Source organism: Periplaneta americana, chromosome 14 (assembly GCF_040183065.1).
Source record: "Periplaneta americana isolate PAMFEO1 chromosome 14, P.americana_PAMFEO1_priV1, whole genome shotgun sequence".
In the NCBI taxonomy this organism is placed as follows: Eukaryota; Metazoa; Arthropoda; class Insecta; order Blattodea; family Blattidae; genus Periplaneta; species Periplaneta americana.
Window position 1 is genome coordinate 90,811,182 of NC_091130.1, and position 13,466 is coordinate 90,824,647.

Consider the following 13,466-nt stretch of genomic DNA (forward strand, 5'->3'; position numbering starts at 1 on the left):
TTTACACACTATACTTTTCCATAATTTGGGTACATGTACAATTAAACTGTACTGTAGCTAATGTACTGAGGTCATTTATGCTGCATCTGTAACCAATGAAATTCAAACTTACAGTTAGTTTTAAAATGTAACAATCATATTCTTTGAAACATGTTTCTTAGTATAAAGATAGGTAAGCAGGCATATTCAATAAACTATTCAGGAATCTAGGCGACATATTCCCTGGATAAAAATAGACAAACACCCCACACATGCACACAAAATTCATTTCTAGTTAAATGAAAGACTACAAACACACCAGCACACATACCAATATATACAAGTAGCATGCCAGAAACACTTTTCCATGTTGAATACCTGGAAACATGAATTCTATAAATATATTGGAAACAGCTGGTTACAGGATCACAATAATTTCACTACAATTACAGGCTTTCCATAATATGAAGTCAAATTTTCTAACATACCCTGTCCACTTTTTTTTTTTCTTAATTCCTGACTCACGTATCTACTAACAGCTGTACACTTTGTGTGGGAAGAAGGGTGGAAGTGAGGAGAGAAAAACCTAAATGCAGTGCCCCATATATGCCCAGTTTTTATTATTATTATTTTTCACTTTTATTTATTTTCTCTCCTAATGTTATGAAGGAAAACGAATTAATACATACATTACATTCAATAAAAATAATTTGAATTATCTTAAAAACATGTACATTTTTTGTGCAACGTAAATATTATAAAAATAACTAAGACAAATGAGCACCCAGCACAGTAAAGGGCTGCATTAGAAGGTTTTCCTCAAGCACATTGATGATATGGAAATAAGATGCTAAGTAACATATGGTAATGAGAGTTGTTTGTTCGTATAACATCACTGAGGGAGTAATATTCCATCAGTTTGAGTGAGCATCTCATACTCTGTGCCAGAGATGCACTGCCAAAAATAATGTAATATGTATAGCTAGGTTTTTATGCAGTTTCAAATAGGAAAATATATTTGTAAATATGTAATAAAATACATTTTATTCTATTGTTGCATTCTGTCTTTTTTTTATCGTATTTTGTATTGAAATTGCGTTTGGGTCAAATATGTAAATCTCAATAATATAAATAATAAATAAATAAATATGTAGTAAAATACAGTGAAGTGTGTATTTGAATATGCAACTTGATAAAAAATGTCTTATCAAATATTTCGAGTAACTAGGGATTCTAATTCACACGGAATAAATATCTTAAATTTCGATATGAAACTTGGTTAATTTCGGTATTACTTCCCCCCTTACCAAAAAAACTTAAATTCGGTGTTATTTTGTATTTAAAAACCCACTACTTTTGTACTCTCGTCATGCAAAATACAAGATAATTTATTATACTTGATGGCTAATGCTTCAATTTTTTTTTCTTGCTCCGTGATTTTTAATGTTCATTTTAAGAGTTGATTACTGAATATTCCTACAAAGACTAGAGGTCTGTCTCAAACAAGGGAATCTTATGGATCCTTCTACAGTTTAATAATACTTAGGGCAATTATGGGTTGTGTAGAGAAATGTAACAGCCTCATATACTTTGTGTGAATATATTAAAGAGCACAACAATACATTTAAGACTATTTTCTACTTCATATTTTAAAATAACCACTCTAAACACAGTTTCAAAGTGATATGCTGTAGAGTATAATCATCATGTTTGACCGTGAAATGAGTGAGCCTGGATTAAAATCCTGGTTGGGACAAGTTACATACTTAATTGAGTTTTTTTTTCTCTCCCACTCATTAAAAGAAAATGCTCTATAACATTTGGCAATGGACCCTGGACTCATTTTGCTGGCATTATCACCTTCATCTCATTTAGACACTAGATAACCATAGCAGTATTGTATTGTATTTATTAACATTCTATGGTATTCATACATTGCTTCACAGCTAGAATATAGAACAAGTCAAAAAACTTAATACTACTATCAAGTCTTAATTTATAGTCACAGTCCAGTTGAAATATATACAGAAGAGATTTACAATATAGTCTACTAGTACAACACAAAGTTTTAGTATCAATTTCATGAAGCATTGTTGAATGTCATGAATTCACCTACAGAATAGAAGACATGAGAAATCAGTTACTTCTTTAATTTGGCCCTAAATAACGTTACATTTTGAGTTTCATTTTTTATATTGATAGGGAGGTTATTAAAAATTTTTACTGCCATATAACACGCTCCTTTTTGACAGCACGATAGACTTCCTGATGGAGTATGAAAGTCATTTTGTGAAGCGTATTTATGCTATGAACTGTTGAATTAGTTACAAAGTTTTCATGATGACATATGAGGAAGATTATTAATGAAAAAAAATTACCGACAAGCCATGGGCATTATTTGTAGTTTTTTGAAAATAGTCCTATACGATTCCCTAGATTTGGCACCTATTAATATTCTAAATACTCTTTTTTGTAGTAGGAATGTTACTGTTACTGTTACTGGAATTTCCCAAGAATATTATTCCAAAACTCATTACCGAGTGGAAGTATGCAAAGTATATTGTTTTTAAGGTATTGATATTTACTATCTTTGCATAGGATAGTATAGGATCTTGATAAGCTGGAATCCCGTCAGATTAAATAAATTTTACATACTTTTTTTACATAGATCTAATGGCAAAACATGCTGAATTTAGTTTGGGGTTAATTTCTTTAATATGATTTCTCCAATTTAACACAATATCGATTTTTAAGCCAAGAAATTTGGTTGTTGTTGTTTCTAATAGGAACTTATTTTTAATTATTGCACTTGAAATTTGCGAAATTGAATTTGGACAGGATTTAAATGGAATTATGTTAGTTTTGTTACAATTTAATACTAATTTATTGACTGAGAGCCAGTCACATATTTTGAAGAGAATCTCCTCGTTGAAGATTGGAATGTGTTTGAGTTATTGGCTGTAATTACTATACTTGTGTCATCTGCAAATAATATGGGATGACCTACATCTTGTATTATGGGGGTAAGATCATTTATGAACACTAGAAAAAGTAGGGGACCTAATACTGATCCTTGAGGAATTCCATTATTAATAGTTCCCCATGTCGAGGCAGATTTCATAGTTGTATTGATTTAGACTTTCTGTTTTCTATCTTTGAGATATGAGTGAAACCATTGGTATGCAACGCATTTATTCCATAATAATCTAATTTGTCTAGCAGCATTTTATGATTTATACAGTCAAATGCTGGATAAATCACAGAAAATTCCTCCAACTTGTAATTTTCTACTTACTGCCTCCAGAATTTTGTCAGTTAAACTAAATGTTGGATTTTCCGTGCATTTATTTTTCCTAAATCCAAACTCTACTGGGACTAAATGTTGTATTTTTCTAGATGATATAATCTCTTACACATTATTTTCTCAAAGATTTTGGAGAAGACTGGTGGAAGTGATATGGGTCTGTAATTTTCTGGAGACTTTGTTTCTCCCTTTTTGAAGATAGAAATAACAACTGAATATTTTAATCTCTCGGGGAATATACCACTGAACAACGAATAGTTGTACAAATAACTTAGCTATAAGTGAACTCGCTTTTAATATTTTTCTTGTTATTTCATTATACCCTGAAGAGTTTTTTGACTTCAGATTTTTAATAATTGCAATTATTTCTTGTTTGTTTGTTGGAAATATTTGAATATTTTGGAATTTTGTCGGAAAATATTGTGTTAAAGAGTATAAACTGTTAGTAACATCATCTTGGGGGATGATGAGGTTATCAGTTATTGTAAGAAAATATTTGTTAAATATATTTGCAATTTCGTTTGGGTCTGACATTTTTGTATTGTTAGATATAAGGGTACAGTTTGTTACTTTACTTTTTGATCGTCCACTTTCCTTTTTAATTATGTTCCAATTTGTTTTGACGTTATTATCAGAGTTTTGTATTGTTGTATTATAGTATAATTCTATAGCTTTTTGGATTACTTTGTGTAATATTTTTTAATAATTTTTATAGTGTTATTTTAAGTTTATATCATTATTTCTGCTCTGTATGTATAATAATCCCTTGGTTTTGCATGATATTTTAATACCTTGTGTAATCATCTAATGTTTTATTTTGATTCATTTTCATACTTTACAGGAAAACTGGATTCAAAAATATTTAGAAATGTTTTATGAAACTTGTTGAATTTACTGTTCATATCACTTTGACTATATACTGATTCCCATGTTTCATTTTAAAGATTTATTCCAAAATTATTTCATGACTACCTGTTTATATTTCTGAATCTCACTTTAGTTGGATTTTGTGATGATATGTTAATATTTCATAGTTGATAGAGCATTGTAAAATAAACCAATTAATAACACGCAGTTCATAAAGATTGTAAAATAAACCAATTATTTAAGAAAGATTTAATATTTTCATAATAAGTGTTAAAGTGAACAGCAAAGACAAATCAAAATTTTGTACTGAAATAGGTCTGAATACTACACTTAAATTATGTACACTTAATGGCAGAAAGAATGGGCCGCCAACAATTTCTAAGTTCCAGATACATAACATTGCGCATGCTCGTCTCCTCAAAGCCACAGTTCACTAGGTAACACAAAATTAAACCATTTAAATTTGCTGTATTTTGTTTAAGAATCTAAAATATGTTACAAAATGTAATGGAGGGTTGATTCTAGCTACATCAGGGCCTCTGAAGAGTGAAATATAAAATTGATAAATACAAAATCAACCAAAGCTATATGACCAGGAAAACTATGTATTATAACAAAATTATATTAACAGTCTCAGTAGCACAAGTTGTTACGGCATTGGTCTATTGAACGAGTAAATAATAGTAGCTCAAGGTTCGAATCTCCCACAATCTTCTTTTTTTAATTACAAATTTGCCATCATATAGGTCTTGCAAAGACATATTTATGTGGCAACATCTCTTAGAATATTCCCAAACTCCAATAAATAATAAACCTCCCTCTCTCTTCAAAGCAACACTCCTGTCTGTTAATAAAACGTTCTGTCTCGTCATTACACTTGAAGATGGCAGAGAGACAACATCTCCGTCAACAAGTCATTGCCCTGGTTCGCATAGGTTATTCTGCATCGATGGTGGCCAGAGAGATTTGAACCTCATTGTCAACTGCTAAGCAGTGGGCTAAACTTTTATCGAGAATGGTGAAGTTGTGAATCATCCCATTCCTAGTCGGCAGCACATCTCTACAAGGGAAGAGGACGCCATGTTATTGAGGTAAGTTGATAATTACCCGTTTAGAACTGTCTCTCAACTCAAGATGGCGTCCAACTTTCCAGGTTCCCCACACACCATGAGGAGACTTTTAGAGAGCATGGCATACGGTGTCATGAAGCTGTGAAGAGAGAACATTTGACGATGGAGCATGCCGTGGACCATCTAATACTACTCTCTGACAGGACTTCGATTGGAGAAATGTCATTTTCTTTGATAAGGTAATTAGTTTCCAATGATGGTCCTGCCCTAGTTTATCGTAAGAATGGCCACCGATATGACGAACGCTTCGTGAGATGACTTAACAGGTTGGGTCGTGTGTTGGGGCTGGATGTCATATGATAGGGTAGGACACTTGGAATGCATCCACGGTCAGTTTATGGCAGAAATCTATGAACATATTTTGGCAAATGTAATGATCCATTCTGCCCAAGAACCACCTGTTTGGACAGCTGACGAATTGTGGAACATAGTTCCAGATGCGTTAAGATGGCAAACAAATGTTATTATGGATTAAAGAAGCAACTCCAGTCCCGCTTTCTTAGCATAAAAACAAAATGTAGGCTATATAAAACATTGATTAGACCAGTCCTATTATATTGATCAGAGAGTTGGACCTTGAGTAAAGAAAATATAGGAAGGTTAATGGTATTCGAAAAGAAAGTGTTAAGAAAAGTTTATGGCCCAGTAAATGAAGAGGGTACCTGGCGTATCAGATATAACACTGAATTATATAATTTGTATAATGATGCGAATATAATTAAAGTGATCAAGGCCAACAGACTGAGATGGCTAGGCCATCTATATAGGATGGATGATGATAGCCCATGTAAAAAAGTTACTCTTACCGACCCATTCTACACAGTAAGAAAAGTGGGAAGACCAGCAACAAGATGGCTTGACGATGAAAAAGATTTGAAGTCAATCGGAGTAAGCCGCTGGAAAAATGAAGCACAGGACAGAACCAGATGGAGGAGAATCATTGAGGCGGTCTTGGCTTAAGAAGGCTGTTGTACCATAGACGAAGAAGAAGAAGTTCCAGATGGGTGGGAGGACGTGGATATGAATTTAGACCTGTTTCATAATCTTGTAGACTCCATGCCGCGCAGAATAAGGGCAGTTGTTGATGCAGGCAGTTTGTGGACGAGATACTAGTCCCCACCATAGGCCTTTTTTTTTGTTAATTTCTTAACAAATTCTTTGTTTTTTGGGATGTGAAACAAGTATTTTTGTTTATACAGGCCAGGTCTCGCCTATTAATAGTCCACAGACGATGGACAATAATACTTTTAAAGGCAGGCATAACGAAGTTTATTAACAAATGCTATTTCACATTTAAACTAATAAATTAATTAAAAACTAAAATTAAAAAAAAAAAATAATTTTACTTTATTGGGAGGCGAACTCACAACCTCTGGTATGAATGTCAGACATCTTACCACTGGGCCACACACACAGTTCATAAGGTTGACTACATTGTAGATGGACAACTTTCAATGAAGGGACACCACAGGAATGTCTTGAAGTGCAGTGCAGTGCATTTACATGAGTGAACAGCATGATAGAACTTAGCATTTCTATCAACCAAGAGTCAGCTCATTCTTTTTGCTATTAAGTGTACATAAATATCAATGTAAATCAAATTTCGCGTATACACAAAGTTTCGTAGTTATTCGCGAGTTTAAACTTAACGATATTTTAAACTGGAATGGCTTGAAACAAAATTTTTGCTTTCATCAGCTCAAAAACCATATTTTGCGAATCTGTGGCTTGTGAAAAGTAGGTATCTCATAAGTTAACATTTATCACGTTTATGTGACGGCATAGGCATTGAAGGATTACTTGCACTTTGCTGCACATTTAAATATTCCCTGGGGTCACTGATTTTTGCTTGAAGACAGAAAATATCTTTTCCACAACACACGAAATCACTGGAGTATAGTTTAACAGAGGAATTTCCTTCAGTACACGTCAGACAACGACAAATGTTGATTATCCTGGGTTTTGCAGAACCAATAGCACTCCACACTACACATGTCCTTACAGAATTTGCGTTAAAAGCTCTTCCAAGAACTCCGATGTAATCATTCATATTAAGTATGCTCCATACATCTTGCTCCAATTGTGATTTCAAGAAATGTCCAAAAATTTATCGAAACTTGAGTTCTTTACACAGAACAAATAAATTTTGAACATATTAATCCTAAACAATAACCCAAAACTTCACGTAATCTTGTTCAAAATGTCCACCATCAGCATCTTGACATAACCTAACTCTTTCAGTTACCTCCTGTATAATGTTATGTAATTTCTGAGGGATTATTGTAGCTACTGCTGCTGTGAGTCGATTTTGTAAATCTTGCAGAATTGTTAGTGGTGTTGAATAGACAATATTTTTTAAATGAAGAAACACAAAGAAATCACTGAACACACGATTTCGTATGAAAATGAAAAAGTATCTAGAATAAGAAAGAGATGTGCATGAAAAATAGTCATATAAACAGTTAAAAATAAAATGTGCAAATCTTCGGAGTGAACGTCATGTCAGCAGACTCTAAGTATAGTATAGGGTAATATACCTGCATTTGTGCCCTAAATATAACCTGCAGAATTTTTTCAGCATTTTTCCTCATGTGAGTGATATTGTTTTGAAGTGTAGAATTATACTGAACTTTGAAAATAAAACAACAAAATAATGTCTCAGGACTCAGCAGGTTATATTGTTCCACAACCGGTGTATCTCCACAAGGTGAAAGGTATGACGCAAAAATTAATTAAAATTAAAATGATTTGGTGACAAAACATGCCCAATCCCCGAGTTTGTTGTGTGTGGTGAGTGGTGAAAACTCAGTAATGCTGTTATGTTTCCCAGTAAACTTAAACAACACTTCTTAACAAAACATTCATTTCTGTCAAGCAAATATGTGAATTATTTCTGTCCCTTGTTGGAAAACAAAAAAAGTGATGCTCATGACATCGGTACCTGTTTTGCAAAAAGTACAGGAAGCTAGCTTAGCTATAAGGTAGCCGAACTTATCATAAAGGACATAAAAAACACAAAATAGCTGAAACATTGTTTTTACTTTGGATGTTACATTTTGGTTATAATTAATTTCCCTTCTGTGTTTGACACAAAGTACCTTCTCGATATTATTAAAAACTAATTAAAACAGAGTAATATTTCCCGTTTTTTAATAAGATAAAATAGTGAAACCCAGAAAGCATTTTAGCATTTTCATGATATACTAAAAGTAATTAAAACAGGGTCACATTTCCCGCTTTTGAAAAAATGAAGCAGGGAGGGGGGAAGGAGATACTGAGACTCGAACACAACACAAGTTTGTTTCATGCTGACTATTGCATCATTGTGTCATGAGAACAATGTAAAATTGCTGTCATAACTACATATGGGAAACTGCTTCTTGTTAGAGATACATTCCATATACCAGTAATGTAAGAAGCAGGTTACTAGTGTTAATCATGTTTGTCTAACCGAAGTATTTCAAGTAGAAGGCAGAATTTGTTTTATTAGAATGTTATCCTGTCCCATGCTGTATATTTTGAGATTGAAAGTTTTGTTTCTTCGGATTTATTATTTCCTAAAGTTCCAAAAGCCACCTGTAATTTCTCCTCTCAATTTTTCTGCCAGTGATTTTTTTTCGTCTTCTGAGCTTATTTCCATTTTTCACTTCCAACACTGTATCACTTAATACAATGGTACTGCCTGCCTGAGCTCCAGTCATTCCCATCCACACTCTGCTGCTGAGGATGAAGATATGTAACAGTCTAACATTTTTCCTTCATGTTTTAACAACTTAAGGTCTTATTGTATTTTACACACTTATCATAGTGGTATCTTTCACATACTTTGCCCCACAAGCATGCACACGCACATACACACAAAGTTTCACTTGAACTGTGGAAGTATTTTTCACACTTATAGATCTTACTAGAATTGGTAATTTGTTCCTTTCTCTAGTATAGACTAGTGCATCCAGTGTGTCCTTCTCTCACTCTAAATTAAAAATCCCCTAGCACATGTTGCAACCCATCTCATATGTTTTCATTCCATATTCTCGTCCCACTTCTTCCACTCCAAAAATGATCAAATTCCTTTTTATCTAATTATTTTCAAAATAATGCATAAGGCAGGCAGGAAGGCATGCACTTTAAGATCCCCGACATTCTCATGAAGTAACTGGCCTCTGTACTTTTTATTACTTTAGGTCTGATATCTTGACTGTTCCCAGATTAAATCTGGGCCATATATGATTACTGGGTGTACTTTTGCTCTGAAGAACTTCATAGCTGTCATCAGCGAGTCTTGTGGGGGCTGCGATATTGTAGAAATTTCTTATATTGTAATGGCAGCTACTATTTCTGTAGTATGTAATCTGAAAGAACGTTCTGTTCTCTGCAATGTGATCTCCAGGTACTTGAAGTTTTCTATATTTGTAGAGGGAATTGTTCCTGTATTCGTTTGTGGCCTAGAATTTAGATTGTTCAGATTTAAGACCTTCTCTGGTGCCCATAATCATACATAGTTATCCTATAATATCACTGGGGTAACTTAACTCCCGGCTTCCAGGTGCCCCAAACTCAGAAGTCAGTTACACAATAGCGACTGCCATGAAAGAAGACCAGAAATGTCGAAAGACAAGCTCGTGGCATTAGTATAAAAAAGTAATAATAGTAATAATTCTGTTATTGGTATAATATATACACAATGTTCTGCTTAGAGGGATCGAGAAATAAGTGATAATTACAAGTGTAAATAATAGTTTACACATAATCTGATGTAAAAACTCTCCGAGTTTCAAAGAATGGTCAATGCAACTCAATGTGTGCATCTCAAGTTACTCTGCAGACATCTAAATGGTATTCAACCTCCTGCCAAGTGTTCTGTAACATTTGTGGAGTGACTAGCGCAGCTGCATTTTGTAACGTCTTAGTTCTTTCAAAGTGTCAACTCTATCAAGTTGAAACACAACATCCTTCACAAAGCCCCAGGAAAAAAGTCAAGTACTGGATGGGGGATCAGGTCGGGTAACCTAGGTAGCCAGGCACGGGGTCCCCTTCTGATCACCTATCGGGAAATTTTGCATCCAAAAGTCACGCACTGCTCCATAGCAATGGGGTGGAGCTACATGTTGACGAAAAACCAATCATGGGGGGTGTTGGTCAACAATAAAGTTCTGCAACATGTCCAGATACACATTCCTAATGACTTTCGCCGTGATGAAGAACAAATTATCCAATGACAGTATGCTCTACTGAATGGCATCAGGCTTGTTTCCAAGTTAAACATTGGTATGCATGCGCATGAACATGCAGCTTGCTTTTAAACCATTATTGCATAAACTTGAACAGTTTCTGCATCTTGTCAGATGTAAATCATAATATCTTCATCTAATTTAAAATCAGGAGCTTTTATTTCTCGATCCCTCTAACCAGAACATGGTGTATAGAGAGAGCTCCTGTATTCCACTGAAGGATTCTGACTAGTTTAGTTCTTAAAAGAACAGCTCTTTCTTTCGTTTTCTTATACATCTTTGGACTGTTTGATTTAGTCTAGAACTATAATGTTGCCTTAGAAGCAACATGACAGCTAATTTTAATATGTGGTTTTGATTTACTTAAGTTTTGTCTAAGTAAAATATCAGTTTCGTATTACCAGATATTCGATACATTGTGTACAGGAATTTAAATCTTGTTGCTAAAATCTTCCTCCTCTCCATTAAGAATATGCATTCTTCATTCACCTATTTATACCTGAATTCAGCCACCAGAGCTGAAACAGCAGCAACCTATGCTCATGGCATCTGCCCATTTCACTTCCAGCAGTTCACCCCAGATCTAGGCTCATGATCAAAGATTGTGCTCGAGAATGGGATGCTTACCTCATTCGGATTTTTTCAAAGTTTTATCTAAATATAACGTGAATGTCATGACGAATCCTCAGACTCAGACTGATCTTACTATTACCAATTTTACCAACATTAGATAAACTCGTGATTCGTATAGCATCATTAAATAAAGAATATATGAGTTATTCTCTCGAAATAGGCCACTTTGAGGACAAAAATATATGTATTCCGAAATTAATTTGAATTACAATATTATATTTTCCGACTTATCCTTGGCTCAGGTATTAACAAAAAGTATCGGTAATGATTAATCACTTTTCTGTTTTGCCCTTTTCTTTTTGTGAATGTGGAAGTGACTATAGAGGTGAGAGAGTGATTTTTCCACAAAATATTTTTTTTTCTCTTGGTTATTTAACGACACTGTATCAACTACTAGGTTATTTAGCATCAATTGGATTGATGATAGCGAGATGGTATTTGGCGAGATGAGGCCGAGGATTCGCCACAGACTACCCGACATTCGCCTTACAGCTGGGGAAAACCTTGGAAAAACCAATCCGGTAATCGGCCCAAGCGAGGATCGAACTCACACTTGAGCACAACTCTGGATCGGCAGGCAAGCACCTTAGCTGACTGATGTATGTAGGTGGCTCACAAAATGTTAGTTTAAGAGTTACATTATACATACTGTATTTAACATTGAAAATCTCTTTACTACAACGAAGAAAATATATTTTACAGTAAATTTTTTTTACTAGAACAAAGACAATTAAAAAAAAGAATTTCATTTGTCAGCTTTTGCATATGCACACTTTCCTTTATCTAACTGCCGTTTATATCCTCTCCCCAAATAAAAATGGCTTTATGGCTCCTTGTCAAAGGGGCACTCAAAGCAGCTCAGAGTGTTAAAGAAAATACCAAGTACTTTCTTTGTGTATGTAACCTGGTGAACCTTCACTGTCCCCATGAAAGAACTGGACGAAGCCTAGGAAGCTCGTCTTCACAGTTCGAATGTCTTTTTTTTTTTTAATTGGGTTATTTTACGATGCTGTATCAACATCTAGGTTACTTAGCGTCTGAATGAAATGAAGGTGATAATGCTGGTGAAATGAGTCCAGTGTCCAGCACCGAAAGTTACCCAGCATTTGCTCATATTGGGTTGAGGGAAAACCCCGGAAAAAACCTCAACCAGGTTTCGAACCCGGGCCACCTGCTTTCGCGGCCAGACACGCTGACTGTTACTCCACAGGTGTGGACTCGAATGTCTTCATTCTCAACTTAAGATACACATTTACAGGGATATCCCAATGCTCTGACTCATGCTTGATCGCAGAATATAAAGGGAAAAATGTAAATTCACTTGTGAAGTGGCAACATTAGTACTGTGCTTGAGTTCAATTCTGTGCAGATCCATCAAAACGCAACAACAGTAGATGTTGCTACCAGGGAACTACTATAATCTCAAGACATGCTACGTTTGTAGTTTACAATATATACCATTTGTGATTTTATGAATGACTCTTTCCACGAAAAGGACTAATAGTTATTAAAGATTCAGTAATTTATTAAAATATTTTTCATTTTTGAAAATTAATTTAGGGAATGGTTCCTGAATATAATGAATGCAAATGAATGAGCATCAGTCAACGCATTTTGTGGTGAAGGATACATAAATTGTAAAAATTTCGAATAAACTAAATTTTCCAACATAAACTGTGAATTATGTGATCCAAAAATACAACATAATCACCCACATAAGGATGAAATAAGAAGTGGCAGACCTACGACTACGAAAGCTAAGGACAAGTCTACTGTATTTCGTGGGCTTACAAGGAAAAGGTATTAAGTCCAAAAAGATAGTACTGAGATAAATCAACTTGAAAGTTTGAATGTATATGAAGAATCTGGTTTTGTATTTAAACTCATTTACTCCTTCTTGTTAAGTAATATATGCATTAGGCTACATATTAGCATATTTTGCAGATTGAATTATGGTTTTAACACAGCTAGAGCTGAATTGAATGAAATATATTCACAGATTTTGAACTTCGTTATATAAAGAGTGTGTTACATCATCGATCTTTTTTAGAGGTTAAATCATAAGCTTACTAAGAGTCATCTTCAGAATCATAATTTATTTTCAATGTCATCCACAGCAGGTACTGGAACCTTGTCAACTGCAGTGTCACATGTTGGCAGAGTGTTGTACCAACCATACAACTTTTCATGAATGGTACTTGCTGGACAGATTTTTAGAAGATTATTCCTCTTTGCTGAGCTTACTGGCAACGAATGTGAGTATTCTGCTAGCGGTTGTTTTGGACAAACAAATATTCGTGCCTCTCCACAAATTTTGATTGC

The 13,466-nt window shown here is 34.3% G+C and overlaps 1 protein-coding gene across 5 annotated transcripts in view; it reads right to left on the minus strand.

Annotated features, from left to right (window-relative positions):
* The window catches only part of dom (domino helicase), a 689,640-nt gene that overhangs the window by 360,324 nt on the left and 315,850 nt on the right, over positions 1–13,466 (minus strand). The window lies entirely within an intron of this gene.